Source organism: Pelobates fuscus, chromosome 3 (assembly GCF_036172605.1).
Source record: "Pelobates fuscus isolate aPelFus1 chromosome 3, aPelFus1.pri, whole genome shotgun sequence".
In the NCBI taxonomy this organism is placed as follows: domain Eukaryota; kingdom Metazoa; phylum Chordata; class Amphibia; order Anura; family Pelobatidae; genus Pelobates; species Pelobates fuscus.
Genome location: NC_086319.1, coordinates 6,913,333 through 6,930,128, shown reverse-complemented (window position 1 = coordinate 6,930,128; position 16,796 = coordinate 6,913,333).

The window sequence follows — 16,796 nt, the reverse complement described above, 5'->3', positions numbered from 1 at the left end:
CCGGTAGGGGTCAGTGTGTAGGCGAAAATGCAGTGGTTCGATGGTTTGTACATGAAATGCAATAATGTCTGAAAAGCCTGTAGTACACTGAATGGCCGGTAGGGGGTTTAAACAAATGATATGCATGAACTTGCAATGGTTTTAGAACAGACTTAGACAAAATGCAGCCGTAAAGTGAGGACCTGACCCGTGCATGGTGCCGTGGGACTGATGCCTGGCGTAACGGGTAGGTCGGCTTACGGTTTGTGAGTCACTTGGACACCATCCACGGTGATGGATTGAAGAAAGAAGGTGGTAGGCCGGAAAAGCCTGTGGCTGGATTCCTGACACAGCTCTGCTTAAAAAACCTCATGGAGTAATCAGGTAAAATGGCGTCTGGATGACCCGGAAGTGGAAATCATTCTGATGCTGACCTCAAGTGATATGAGTCAGGTAAGGGGTGTCCCTTATATAGGGGAGTGAATTAATTTAAGCCCCTCCCACAAATACAGGCCAAACGGCCTTAATACATATATATATATATATATATATATATACATACACACACACACACATACAAACACAAATCATAAATGACCATTCTGGGAAGCAGAACTTAGCAGCTCGTTAGATGCTAATAAACTAGCATCAACCAATAATGTCACTATGTCTTAATTTACAGGAACAGGGTTTTTACAACTTGAATGAGATGGCTCAAGACACAGCATAAAGAGACACTATAGGCACCAGAACCACTTTATCTCAATGAAGCAGTTAGGGTGTATAGATATTGCCCCTGCAGTCTAATTTATCAATTCTCTGCCATTTAGGAGTTAAATCACTTTTATTTCTGTTTATGCAGCCCTAGCCACACCTCCCCTGCATGTGACTGACACAGCCTGCATGAAAAGAAATGGTTTCAAAAAGACGTTAGCCTGCTTTAGAAGTGTATCTCCTGCTCTGTAAATTGAACTTTAAATCATATAAAGGGGGCTCCTGCAGGGTCTAAAAGGATATTAGCACAGAGATAAAAAAAAAAATCTAATTCAAGCATCACAATGTGAAGCAAGTTTAAACATTAGATCTCTCCTTACAGTCAGTGTGTAAGAAGACTGAGTCACAGCCAGGGGAGGTGTGACTTGGGCTGCATAAACAACAAGTCGTTTACATCCTAAATGGCAGAGAATTAAGCAGTGAGATTGCAGGGGCCTGATTTATACACCAAAACTGCTTTATTAAGTTAAAGTTGTTATTGTGCTTATAGTGAAATTTAAATTTCTCTGGAATTTATCCCATTTAATAAACAACAAAAAATCACCTATAAAATAGAGTAGGGGATTATCTGCTAAACACAGATAAAATGGAAAAACATAGCGTTTAACTGTGTGGGAAAAATAAGGATGTATAATAAGCAATTGGCCACTCACAAATTTTCAGATGTAAAAAAGCCTTGAGTGTAATCTTTTTCCTCCAGATTTTCTATGTTCATCCTCACACTCCCATCAGTAGTTTAGAGATATTTGCTCCAAAAGAGAAAATATATACAGAAAAATAAGGTGCAAATCCAGAGTGTAGTAAAAAAGATTTAATAACTTACATGTATATTTAAAACAATCAGCATATCACCACTGGGCGTCCTACGCGTTTCGTCCTAAAATAGGACTTCCTCAGGGACTTGGTGCATCAAATGACAGCAGAAAGACAAATATTTGTCTTTCTGCTGTCATTTGATGCACCAAGTCCCTGAGGAAGTCCTATTTTAGGACGAAACGCGTAGGACGCCCAGTGGTGATATGCTGATTGTTTTAAATATACATGTAAGTTATTAAATCTTTTTTACTACACTCTGGATTTGCACCTTATTTTTCTGTATATATTTTCTCTTTTGGAGCAAATATCTCTAAACTACTGATGGGAGTGTGAGGATGAACATAGAAAATCTGGAGGAAAAAGATTACACTCAAGGCTTTTTTACATCTGAAAATTTGTGAGTGGCCAATTGCTTATTATACATCCTTATTCAGAGGCGGCTCTCTAATTAGGCGGTTTAGGCGGCCGCCTAAGGCCTCGCGCTGGCGGGGGCCTCGCGGCCGCCTAAACCGCCTGTTGGCAGAGTGTGTCAGGTCCTCGGTCACTGACCGAGGACCTGACACCAGGAGGGGGCCCGGCGGCTTGCCCGGTATGCCGCCGGGTGCGAGGCCCCTCCTGGCTGCCCGGCCAGCCACCGCAGACACTGGTCTGCAGCTCCGCAGTGTGCAGAGCTGCAGACCATGTGACTCGCGAGAATTGGCCAATCAGAGCGTTGCCGCGGGTTACCGCGGCAACGCTCTGAAATCTCGCGAGATTACATGGTCTGCAGCTATGCGGAGCTGCAGACCGGAAGCAGTGACCACCGGACCACCAGGGAACCCACTGGACCACCAGGGAAAGGTAGGCTCTCCCTCCCCATCACCCCCACCACACTCAGCCTCACCCACAGCATCACCCCCCACCACCCTCAGCCTCACCCCCCACCACCATCACCACCCTCAGCCTCACCCCCACCACCCTCAGCTTCACCCACCCTCAGCCTCACCCCCCCACCATCACCCCCACCACTCTCACCATCACCCCCCACCACCCCCACCACCCTCACCCTCAGCCTCACCCCCACCATCCTCAGCCTCACCCCCCACCATCACCCCTCCCCACCCTCACCATCACCCCCCACCACTCTCACCATCACCCCCCAGCACCCTCAGCCTCACCCCCCACCACCATCACCCCTCCCCACCCTCACCATTACCCCCCACCACCCTCAGCCTCACCCCCCACCACCATCACCCCCACCACCCTCAGCCTCACCCCCCTCAGCCTCACCCCCCCCACCATCACCCCCCACCACTCTCACCATCACCCCCCACCACCCTCAGCCTCACCCCCACCACCCTCAGCCTCACCCCCCACCATCACCCCTCCCCACCCTCACCATCACCCCCCACCACTCTCACCATCACCCCCCAGCACCTCAGCCTCACCCCCCACCACCATCACCCCTCCCCACCCTCACCATCACCCCCCACCACCCTCAGCCTCACCCCCCACCACCATCACCCCCACCACCCTCAGCCTCACCCCCACCCTCAGCCTCGCCCCCCCACCATCACCCCCCACCACTCTCACCATCACCCCCACCACCCTCAGCCTCACCCCCACCACCCTCAGCCTCACCCCCACCACCCTCAGCCTCACCCCCACCACCCTCAGCCTCACCCCCACCATCCTCAGCCTCACCCCCCACCATCACCCCTCCCCACCCTCACCATCACCCCCCACCACTCTCACCATCACCCCCCAGCACCCTCAGCCTCACCCCCCACCACCATCACCCCTCCCCACCCTCACCATCACCCCCCACCACCCTCAGCCTCACCCCCCACCACCATCACCCCCACCACCCTCAGCCTCACCCCCACCACCCTCAGCCTCACCCCCACCCTCAGCCTCACCCCCCCACCATCACCCCCCACCACTCTCACCATCATCCCCACCACCCTCAGCCTCACCCCCACCACCCTCAGCCTCACCCCCACCACCCTCAGCCTCACCCCCCCACCATCACCCCCCACCACTCTCACCATCACCCCCACCACTCTCACCATCACCCCCACCACCCTCAGCCTCACCCCCACCACCATCACACACCACCCTCACCCCCCACCACCATCACCCCCCACCACCCTCAGCCTCACCCCCCACCATCACCCCTCCCCACCCTCCCCATCACCCCCCACCACCCTCAGCCTCACCCCCCACAACCATCACCACCCTCAGCCTCACCCCCTACCACCATCACCCCCCACCACCCTCAGCTTTACCCCCCACCACCCTCAGCTTTACCCCCCACCACCCTCAGCTTTACCCCCCACCACCCTCAGCTTTACCCCCCACCACCCTCGGCTTCATCCCCCACCACCCTCAGCCTCACCACCATCCCCCACCACCCTCATCATCACCACCATCCCCCACCACCCTCATCATCACCACCATCCCCCACCACCCTCCTCATCACCACCACCCTCAGCATCACTCCCCCCACCACCCTCAGCATCACCCCCCTCACCACCCTCAGCCTCACCCCCACCACCCTCAGCATAACCCTCCGTCACCACCCTCAGCCTCACCCCACTCACCATCACCCCCTCCTTCTCACATTACCCCCTCTCACTCTCACATTACCCCCTCTCACTCTCACATTACCCCCTCTCACTCTCACATTCCCCCCTCACTCTCACATTACCCCCTCACTCTCACATTACCCCCCTCACTCTCACATTACCCCCCTCACTCTCTCATTAGCCCCCCCCCACTCTCACATTAGCCCCCCCACTCTCACATTAGCCCCCCACTCTCACATTAGCCCCCCACTCTCACATTATGCCCCCTCACTCTCACATTATGCCCCCTCACTCTCACATTATGCCCCCTCACTCACACATTATGCCCCCTCACTCTCACATTATGCCCCCTCACTCTCACATTACCCTCACTCTCACATTACCCCCCTCTCACTCTCACATTACCCCCCTCACTCTCACATTACCCCCCTCACTCTCACATTACCCCCTCACTCTCACATTACCCCCCTCACTCTCACATTACCCCCTCACTCTCACATTACCCCCCTTCACTCTCACATTACCCCCTCACTCTTACATTACCCCCTCACTTTTACATTACCCCCCCTCACTCTCACATTACCATCACCCCCCCGCTCCCTGTCACATTACCATCACCCCCCGCTCCCTCTCACCATCAACCCCCCGCTCCCTCTCACCATCAACCCCCCGCTCCCTCTCACCATCACACCCCCCGCTCCCTCTCACCATCACACCCCCCGCTCCCTCTCACCATCACACCCCCCGCTCCCTCTCACCATCACACCCCCCGCTCCCTCTCACCATCACACCCCCCGCTCCCTCTCACCATCATCCCCCCGCTCCCTCTCACCATCACCCCCCTTTCACCATCACCCGCCTCTCACATTACCCCCCTTTCACCATCACCCGCCTCTCACCATCACCCCCCCCCATACACACAACACACTTCAAGCAGCTACCCCATACACAGGGTCCCAGACAAAAACGCAAACATGCTCACAGAGACATACATTCACACACACAATGATACTCTCTGTCAGACACACTCTCAGGCACATACACAGGTAGACAGTGCATCAATGTGTATATGTGACACTTTTTTGTTAGTGGGGCCTCATGTTTACGTTTCGCCTAAGGCCTCATAAAGTCTAGAGCCGCCTCTGTCCTTATTTTTCCCACACAGTTAAACGCTATGTTTTTCCATTTTATCTGTGTTTAGCAGATAATCCCCTACTCTATTTTGTATGTATGCTGAAGACAAGAGGAAGTCTTTGGGGATCTTTTCCAGGAAACTTCACCTTATACAGGGAAGCTCCGTTTTTTGTATATTATCACTGTTTCTCACTGGGGTTGTGATCACATATTTTGTTTGTATAAAAATCACCTATAACTAGTGTAAACCATTTTATCAATAGATTCTCTAATTTCTTTTAAATTTAAAAGTTTTAGCAAATGTTATAATCCCTTGAGACAAGGCACAGCCAGGGCACACATTGCAAATGAAGAGAGATGACTGAAACATTGTTTCATTTCTCCTCCTCTCTCTAGGCTGACTGCCAATTGCAAAGGGCGGAACTTATAATAATGATTGACAGGGAGCTAAGATGGAGGTGTCCAGTTACAGGATCAAGAGATGTGGGTTTCTACATTTCATTCTATTCCTCAGGTCTCATCAATACACTTGTTAAACATAGGGATAAGTAAGACAGTTTCCCTTTAAGTTACATATAGAAAATCTCACTTAATCTGCACAAATCCGCTCTCCAACAACAGGCAATAACCGGACAGGTGAGGATTATGAACACAGTGTAATTGTACAGTATCTGATGTCATTATTAACACTCAGGACTTATTTTATCAGAATACAATAAACCTGCAGTGAGAACGGGAAGGACACGGTAATGTTTATTCACAAACCTCCAAACTGCCGCAAATGTAAATCTGAATAGAACAGTTTAGGCTGAAATAGAACATTTGTTAAATTTTGTTAAAGTCAAAACTCGACAATATCGCTCTAAATATTACAACTCAGATTTCAATCAGCTCAGAGTTTACAGGACACGATTCCCATGTATCGAGCGATTATAAATAATACCTTTCCACAGACTGCAAGATTATTATATAGTTACGTAGCTGAAAAGAGACTTGCGTCCATCAAGTTCAGCCTTCCTCACATATGTTTTTGCTGTTGATCCAAAAGCAGGCAAAACATTTTTTTAACCTTTCTTTGTAACTAAAATGCTCCATTCCTTTTATCAATCTTGTAGCTCGTCTCTGCACTTTTTCTAGTGCCATGATATCCTTCTTTAGAACAGGTGCCCAAAATTGCACAGCATATTCAAGGTGTGGTCTTACCAGCGATTTATAAAGAGGCATTATTATATTTTCATCCCGAGAATTTATGCCCCTATTTATACATGACAAAACCTTACTGGCCTTAGCAACTGCAGATTGACATTGCATATTGCTGTCTAATTTGTTATCTATAACAATTCCCAATTCCTTCTCGTGTGTGGTTATCCCTAGTTCACTACCATTTAGGGTGTAAGTTGCTTGTGCATTCTTAACCCCGAAGTGCATAACTTTGCATTTCTCTACGTTAAATTTCATCTGCCATTTGAGTGCCCAGTCCCCCAATCTAAATTACCACGCAGCAAAGCAATATCCTGCTCACATTTTATAACTTTACAAAGTTTTGTGTCACTTGCAAACAGGGCCGCCATCAGGGGGTGACAACCATAACGGTTGTCACGGGCCCGGCGGCCCTGGGGGGCCCGGCCGCCCGGGCCCCACGTGTAGCGCATGCTGATGGGGCCCATCGGGTGGCCCACTCACTTAGGGCCACCCCATGGGCCCTGTATCTTCAGGGGCCCGGTCAGCGCTGCGGCCGTGCAATAGCGCGACCGGGCCCCTTAAAAAAAAATCCCAACCGCAAAGTACTACTGGGAGGAAGTGGCCGTCACTTCCTCCCAGCTCCCTCCCCTCCCCTCCCCTCAGCACCGCGCGGGAGGCAAGAAGGACAGGCCTGCAGCCCGCAGGAGCCACGCCGACTCCCATCAGCCACAGCCTTCCACCTGCAAAAAAAGGTAAGAAAAATTAGCTGTATTTGTGTATGTATGTCTGTGTGTATGTCAGAATGTCTGTATGTATGTTAGAATGTCTGTGTGTATGTTGGAATGTCTGTGTGTATGATAGAATGTCTGTGTGTATGATAGAATGTCTGTGTGTATGATAGAATGTCTGTGTGTATGTTAGAATGTCTGTGTGTATGTTAGAATGTCTGTGTGTATGTTAGAATGTCTGTGTGTATGTTAGAATGTCTGTGTGTATGTTAGAATGTCTGTGTGTATGTTAGAATGTCTGTGTGTATGTTGGAATGTCTGTGTGTATGTTGGAATGTCTGTGTGTATGTTGGAATGTCTGTGTGTATGTTGGAATGTCTGTGTGTATGTTGGAATGTCTGTGTGTATGTTGGAATGTCTGTGTGTATGTTGGAATGTCTGTGTGTATGTTGGAATGTCTGTGTGTATGTTGGAATGTCTGTGTGTATGTTGGAATGTCTGTGTGTATGTTGGAATGTCTGTGTGTATGTTGGAATGTCTGTGTGTATGTTGGAATGTCTGTGTGTATGTTAGAATGTCTGTGTGTATGTTAGAATGTCTGTGTGTATGTTAGAATGTCTGTGTGTATGTTAGAATGTCTGTGTGTATGTTAGAATGTCTGTGTGTATGTTAGAATGTCTGTGTGTATGTTAGAATGTCTGCCTGTGTGTATGTTAGAATGTCTGTGTGTATGTTAGAATGTCTGTGTGTATGTTAGAATGTCTGTGTGTATGTTAGAATGTCTGTATGTATGTTAGAATGTCTGTATGTATGTTAGAATGTCTGTATGTATGTTAGAATGTCTGTGTGTATGTTAGAATGTCTGTGTGTATGTTAGAATGTCTGTGTGTATGTTAGGATGTCTGTATGTATGTTAGAATGTCTGTGTGTATGTTAGAATGTCTGTGTGTATGTTAGAATGTCTGTATGTATGTTAGAATGTCTGTGTGTATGTTAGAATGTCTGTACGTATGTCAGTATGTCTGTGTGTATGTTAGTATGTCTATGTGTATGTTAGTATGTCTGTGTGTATGTCAGAATGTCTGTATGTATGTTAGAATGTCTGTGTGTATGTTAGAATGTCTGTATGTATGTAAGAATGTCTGTATGTATGTTAGAATGTCTGTACGTATGTCAGAATGTCTGTGTGTATGCCAGAATGTCTGTATGTATGTCAGTAAGTCTGTGTGTATGTCAGAATGTCTGTGTGTATGTCAGTATGTCTGTACGTATGTCAGTATGTCTGTACGTATGTCAGTATGTCTGTACGTATGTCTGTATGTCAGTATGTCAGAATGTCTGTACGTATGTCTGTGTGTATGTCAGAATGTCTGTACGTATGTCTGTGTGTATGTTAGTATGTCTGTATGTATGTCAGAATGTCTGTGTGTATGTCAGAATGTCTGTGACTGTCTGTGTATGTATGTCAGTATGTCAGTATGTCTATATGTATGTATGCCAGTATGAATTAATGTATGTCTGTGTGTACGTATGTGATGTCGGTGTATGTGTGTGTAAGTCCTCATGCATGTGTGTCTGTATGTATGTATGTTAGTATGTGTCTATCTGTCACTATGTATGCCTGTGTGTCTGTATATGTGTGTATGTCTCAGTATGTGTGTGTCAGTACGTATGCCTATATGCGTGTATTTCTGTTTCAGTATGTGTGTCTGTTAGTATGTATTTTTTTGTGTGTGTGTGTGTGTGTCTGTGTCCTTTTGTATCAGTGTGTGTTTTTGTGTCTGTGTGTATTCCTGTGGGCGGGATTTGGAGGCGGACCCTGTGGGCGGGATTGGAGGCGGGCCCCAGGGGGCCCAGACCCTGAGCTGAGTTAGGGGCCCCAAAATATCTGGTGGCGGCCCTGCTTGCAAACACTAAAACATGGCTTTCAATGTCTATTGCAAGATCATTCATAAATATGTTGAATATAAGCGGTCCCAGAACAGAACCCTGAGGGACACCACTTACCAGTTTTATCCAGCCTGAAAATTTACCATTAATGACAACTCGTTGTACTCTATGCTTAAGCCAATGTTCTACCCAAGAACAAGAATATTTATCTAGACCAATTTATTTTAGTTTGAAGACTAACCTATTGTGAGGAACCGAATCAAATGCCTTGGCAAAATCCAAGTAGATCACATCCACTGCAACAGCCTGAACTATACTTCTATTTCTTCGTAGAATGCAATTAGGTTAGTTTGACATGTTTCAAAAAAACATGCTGATTAATGCTAATTAAGTTATTCACAATTAATTCCTGAATATTATCCCTTATTAGCCCTTCAAATATTTTCCCAGTCACAGAAGTTAAGCTCACAGGTATATAATTTCTAGGTAAGGATTTTGAACCCTTTTTAAATATAGAAACTACATCTACCTTCCTCCAGTCCTCCGGTACAATACCTGAAACAAAAGAATCTTGAAAGATTAAATACAGAAGTTCACTTATTTTCCACTTAGCAACTTAAGTACTCGTGGGTGAATACCGTCAGGCCCCAGAGCTTTATTTACATTAATTTTCTTTAACCCCTTAAGTCCGGAGGACGTAATAGTACGCCCTGCAGGAACCGGCTCTAAACGCCGGCGGGCGTAATATTACGTCCTCGCCATAATGGCCGCCCACGTGGCCGGCGCTAATCGTCCGCTGCAGATCGCGGTCGGGGGGGATGCCTGGCCCCCCAGGCAACCCCCCCTGTGGCCGGTGACCGCGATCTGCAGTCTCTGATCGCAGTGACAGGCTGTCACTGCGACCAGTATTCAGCATGTGTCAGCCGATTTCAAATCGGCTGACACATGCGGCCGGCGGCGTTCCTCTTCTGCAGATCGCGGTCGGGGGAATTACCTGGCCCCCCAGGCAGTCCCCCTGGGGTCAGTGACCGCGATCTGCGAAGTCTGAGATCGCAGTGACAGGCTGTCACTGCGATCTCAAAGCACTCTGATCGCAGTGACAGCCTGTCACTGCGATCAGTGTTACATGTGTCAGCCTATTGGCTGACACATGTAACTGGCACAGTGATCCCCCTGCAGATTGGAAGGGGGGAGTGCTTGTACCACCCAGGCACTCCCCCCTGTGGTCAATTACCCAATCTGCAGGAGGTGATCACAGTGACAGGCAGTCACTGTGATCACTGATCCTGTGTCAGCCAGTGATGTGAAATCACTGGCTGACACTGTCATTGCCCCCCTGTCCTAAAATAAAAAAATAAAATATTAGTTAAAAAAAATTACAGTTACAAATAAGATATACTTAGATCATATATATTATATATATATGATCTAAGTATATATATATATATACACATACACACATTTACACATACACGACGTGTATTTAAATATTAATATATATATATATATAAATATCAAATTACACGTAGACTGATACTGATCAAATATATATATAATTATTGTTATATATATATTTATATATAATATAAAAAAAAATATGTAAATACGTAAAAAAATAAAATTTAAAAAATATTTAAAAATAAATAATTAAAAAATATATAGATGTGTTATTTCGTTCTAACTGTATTGTGATATTAATATATATATTTATATCAAAATACACGTAGAACAAAATAATATATATATCAATATACATAAATATATACGTATATATCACTATATATATACCTATGTATAAATAAAAATATTTAAAAAAAATTATATATATATACGTATATATACACATATGTATATATATACATATATTAATTCTACACATATATTTATGTAATAATTTTACATAATTAGGTATCCTAATTAATTACAATTAGCGGGACCTGCCTGACAACCCATGCCGAAAGTATAGGGAATTTAATTTGCTAGCACTATATTTAACCCTATAACTTTCCAAGACACCATAAAACCTGTACATGGGGGGTACTGTTTTACTCGGGAGACTTTGCTGAACACAGATATTAGTGTTTCAAAACAGTAAAATGTATTACAACGATGATATCGCCAGTAAAAGTGACGTTTTCTGCATTTTTCACGCACAAACAGCACTTACACGGACGATATTATTGCTGCAATACTTTTTACTGTTTTGAAATACAAATATTTGTGTTGAGCGAAGTCTCCCGAGTACAACAGTACCCCACATGTACAGGTTTTATGGTGTTTTCAAAAGTTACAGCGTCAAATATAAGGCTTGTGTTTCATTTTTTTCACATTAAAATTCGCCAGATTGCTTACGTTGCCTTTGTGACCCTATGGTAGCCCAAGAATGAAAATTACCCCTATGATGGCATACCATTTGCAATAGTAGACAACCCAAGGTATTGCAAATGGGGTTTGTCCAGACTTTTTTTTTTTTTTTTAAATTCTTTATTTTGGTGCAATAGATTTAACAAACAGTCCCGTGGTGCTACGACAGCAGACACAGGCGGGATGGTGTAATCAAACAAGGTTATGACGGTATACAATTGCACATTTTGTTATGAGACAGGTTATAAAAGTATGGAAGTACGATACGAGTAAAAGAGTTATATCAGTAATCATGAAACATTTGCTATGATGAGTAAAACACAGTTTATATAATTTGCCATTAAAATAATAACTTAATCGGGGACATAAGCTAAACATGAGGGTTTGCTGGCTCCGCCTAGGGTCCAATGCACATTTTCAATCAGAATGATCCAAGAGATTCCTGCATAATGATCGTCAGGTCTAGTGAATATGAACCTGCAGAAGTAATGGAGGAGGGACATGTAGGCCAGCTATGCTCCCCTGATTGTTGTCCACCATGGTTAAAGGCCTGAACCTTACCTAACACATTACCAGCAAGATCCTGAGCTGGTTTACTGCAATGCAGCTCTATAGGGCGTATTATCTGGGTGCTTGATTAACCCAGTCGCCACCTCCCAGATAGCACGTCTGAGGTAAGTGTTCAGTAAGCCTATTGTGTCTCGTGGGTAATATATCAAATTAAACAGAAAATAACTCTGGGTAACCTAACAGAGTAAAAACAATATTATAAAACGGTCACCACGGGGCCCCCTTGCGCTCTCCCGGACAGTCTTGTAGGACCGACCCATTAGCTTGTGAGCTCCCTGTGTGGGTTTTCATCTGATGCGTTGTGGGGTGCTGAATGTGTTTGGGATACTACCACACGTGTAGACGTCGCAAGTGGTGTAAGTTGGCTCTTAAAATGGGGTCTGTTTGTGTCTGCGGTGGTGCTGCTGAAGCCTATGGTTTTGTTAGTGTCGGCCGCCATGAGACCCCCCTGTTGCGGCTTTCCAACCTGCCTTACCCGCGTGGCGGTATGTGAGAATAATACTGGGTGTCTCCGCGACCCCGGTGACCTGCGGTCTGCAGCTGAATCTTAGGATGCGATTAACTAAAGGTTAGACATAGAAGAGAAAAAAAAAAATAAAAAGTAAAAAATTTTTAAAATAAAATAAAATATTTACAAGACAATATGGCATATATACTATTGAGCAAAGATTGTGAGTAGAGTAATGCCTTTTGGGCACACAGTTCTGGTGGTGAGTTTATACGGTAGTCCCGGTGTACCCATCTTGGGTGGTGGCTTAGCCGGGGCACCGTTAAAGCAGGGGTTCCTATGGGGGATCCAGCCGCCCCATGAGCTGTGTGTCTCCGGTGGGCTTGGTTCCGCGTTTCCCTCTCGTGGTAGGGTTCATGGCCGTCCGGGCCTCTGCCGTTTGCTGTTCTGAGGGGGTCGGCCCCAGTATATTAAGTTTCTCTAGAAACCCTGTGTGGTCCTCGGAGGGCGACAGTGTGTGTATCGCTTCTCCTCTCTGCACCACCAATGTCCCCGACAACCCCCACCGGTACTTGATACCTTGGTCTCGTAAAATCCTGGTGATGTGAGCAAACTTGCGCCGTTCAAGGAGCACTGCGAAGGGTAAGTCGTCAAAAATCAATAACTTGGCGTTTGCAATTACTATATTTGATAGTTGTCTGGATCGTGCCATAACAGCCGTTTTTATTGAGGTGTCTCTTGTGACAACGATAATGTCCCGAGGTGCATCTGCGGGTGCTGTAGGCGCTTTCCGGACCCTGAAGGCCGATACCAGTGGTGGCCGCTCGCCGCCTACCTGGACTCCAAGTGCTTGCAGGACTTCATGGGCAAAGTTGAGCAGGGCTTCCTGGCCTACTGACTCTGGGGCACCGCGGATCCTGAAGTTCTTTCTTCGGTGCCTTGCTTCTAGAGAGGTCACTGCTCTCGATAGATGTTGCACCTGTTGGGTGAGGGCTTTGACCCGGGAGTCGGTGTCGTCCAGCCTCTTTCCCCTGTCCTCTTCTCCGGCTTCAATCACTCCCATGCGGCGGTTTAGGCCTCCTATCTCCTCTTGTACCCCAGCCAGGTCTGCCTTCCAGACCTCTCGCAAGTCCCGCAGGAGGTTTTTTAGGTCCCCTTTGGTTGATGGGGACCTGTCGGAGTCCGAATCAGCCCGCTGGTATACACCGCTGTGTGTTCGAGGCGCTTGTGCTGTCTCGTCTTCCAGCGACAGCTCGGAGTCGCTAGAGCCGCGTGGCTCCGTAGGCGCCATATTTGGCCGGGCCTGCTGCGATGGCCTGTTGAAGGAGAGTCGGATGTCTGGGTGACTCTGTCCCTCCGCATGGGCCAGCTTTCTGTGTTTCTTCCCCATGACTCTTTGGGGGGTATTCCAAGAGCTGTAAATGTCTGGGTTTAAGCAGTTTCGTGGTTCAAATGGTCGAATTTTTATCTCTTTTTTGTCTCTAGAGCGGGAGCTCTGTAAATGTGCGACCGTTCCGTAGCTCAGCTAGCCACGCCCCCCTGTCCAGACTTTTTTAGTAGCCACTTAGTCACAAACACTGGCCAAAATTGGCGTTTTTTGCATTTTTCACACACAAACAAATACTAACGCTAACTTTGGCCAGTGTTTGTGACCAAATGGCTACTAAAAAAGACTGGACATACCCCATTTGCAATACCTTGGGTTGTCTACTATTGCAAATGGTATGCCATTATGGGTGTAACCAATCTGGCGAATTTCAATTTTAAATGTAACGTGCTATATTTGACCCTGTAACTTCCCAAAACACCATAAAACCTGTACATAGGGGGTACTGTTTTACACGCGAGACATCGCTGAATACAAATATGTGTATTGTATTGCAGTAAAAGCAAACAGTATTTTGACATCCACAGTTAAAATGTCACATAGAACAAAAAAAAAATTTAAAAATTATTATTTTCTCCCATTTTTTTAATACATTTTTTATATTAAATTATGTTCAATACCTAAATATTTGATGTTAAATGAAAGCCCTGTTTCCCCTGAATAAAATGATATATAATAAGGGGGGTGCATTTAATATGAAAGAGGTGAATTACGGTTGGACAGACATATAGCGCAAATGCCAGGTTTTGTTTACGTTTTGTTCTGTTCACAACTTGTACATTTGGCTGCGGTGTTAAGGGGTTAATAGCTGTAGCACCTTGTCTCCAACCATCCAATCACAAGTTATCTGCAAGTTTTTTGCAGCAATCATTTGCATATCTCTTGCCATGGGATCTTCATAAATACATATTAATATGTATGTACATATATAAAAAATTTATGTACTTGAAAAATAAAATAATTGGGGTTGGTTTTGCATTATTTGGCTATCAATTTCTCATTTTCTAGTTTAGCCACTTTAATTGCCTTTTTGCAAGCATTGTTGGCCTCTGATTTGTCTGATTTAAATGCTTTAATTAGATGCCATTTTCTTATTTTTAATCTCTTGTTTTACTTCTCTACTAATCCACATTGGTTTAAATTTGTTACAGTGAACAGATTAAATAGAAAGTGATCTGACTGGTGTCCTGTGTCAAATCAAAGACGTTATACCCACAGACTGCAAGCTTATTACAGTGACCAAATTAAATACAAAGTTATATTCTGAAACAGAGTGACCTGACTGTTGTCCTGTGTCAAAGCAAAGCCATTATACCCACAGACTGCAAGCTTATTACAGTGACCAAATTAAATACAAAGTTATATTCTGAGACAGAGTGACCTGACTGTTGTCCTGTGTCAAAGCAAAGCCGTTATACCCACAGACTGCAAGCTTATTACAGTGACCAAATTAAATACAAAGTTATATTCTGAGACAGAGTGACCTGACTGGTGTCCTGTGTTAAAGCATAGCCGTTATACCCACAGACTGCAAGCTTATTACAGTGACCAAATTAAATACAAAGTTATATTCTGAGACAGAGTGACCTGACTGGTGTCCTGTGTTAAAGCATAGCCGTTATACCCACAGACTGCAAGCTTGTTACAGTGAACAGATTAAATAGAAAGTGACCGGACTGGTGTCCTGTGGCAAAGCAAAGCCGTTATACCCACAGGCATCTAAACACTCTGTACCTTAGTTCTTATTGCTGGTCTAGGACGACATCTTTCATAGCGTCTTAATTTAATGCACAATTATTGTACGTGTAGATGTGAATGTGTGTCCTTTATAATTGCATAGTAAATAGTTACAGACTGTCAATAAATCTATATTTCGAGCTACTAAAACATTTTTTGTCTCCTGTTTTGCGCAACGTTAGTTTATTTAATAAAGAGCAGACACCGTTTCCAGCACCGCAGCAAATTTATTTCCTCTCAACCAACTATTGCACCAATTTCATACATTGAATGTGCAATACATAGAATGTGCTGAATAAAAATCAAATCAATGACAGGATAATAAAAAGCATAGAAAAATGATATGATAACACTCTGATTACAACATCGGTAAACTTGCAGACACCATGAGAATATAAAGTCATTTCAAAAATGGTAAACAAAATTCCTATTCATAACACATGAAGACGAGAGGTTAGAAGAGATTTGGATCAGGTTCCTGGTGCTTGACTTTTAGGGAACTCATCACTGAACAGGAAAGGAATCCAAGGGTTAAACAGAATAAAATGTCACAAACAAAATACACCTTTTATTCCCCGTTTATATCGTTTATCAGGGTTTTACCTGGGTACCCTCAACTTATCTAGAGCCAAGCAGTCGGAGACAGGACTGCTCTCATTGGATGAGTGCTCACTAAGTGGCCCTGCACAGCTGAGTGGAGCTAAATAGTTTCTACTTTCAGGAGAGCGGAGTAGAAGCTTGCAATGAGCATTTCGCAGATCAAGGAGATGCACCATACCGGTGGCTCATCGCTATCGCAACTTTCCGTGGCTTTGGTCAAAAGGAGGATTCCTATTGGTTACTTAATATGTACAATAAATAAATGTAGAAATCATAAACCCTCTACACATTACCTAAAGCACTTTGAGAATAACAGAAACCTTAAATATCGGAAAACGTTGGCAAAAAAAATACTCTAAAATCTGCAAATTAAAAGAAAATCACAATTAAATGTCCCATGATCTGTTACAGAGAAACTCAAAGAATGTAAACATAAGACACAAGAATCGCAGGGTAAACATTCAAAATTAGTCTCCTATCATTAAAATATAAATAAAATATACACCGATTGGCAAACTGCTGCACAGGCCTTCAATCTATAATAAAGTCTTTAAATTCTTGAAACAAAACCATGTTTGAAGTATCTTTTTACCAATGAATATGATGTTCTAACATAGCAA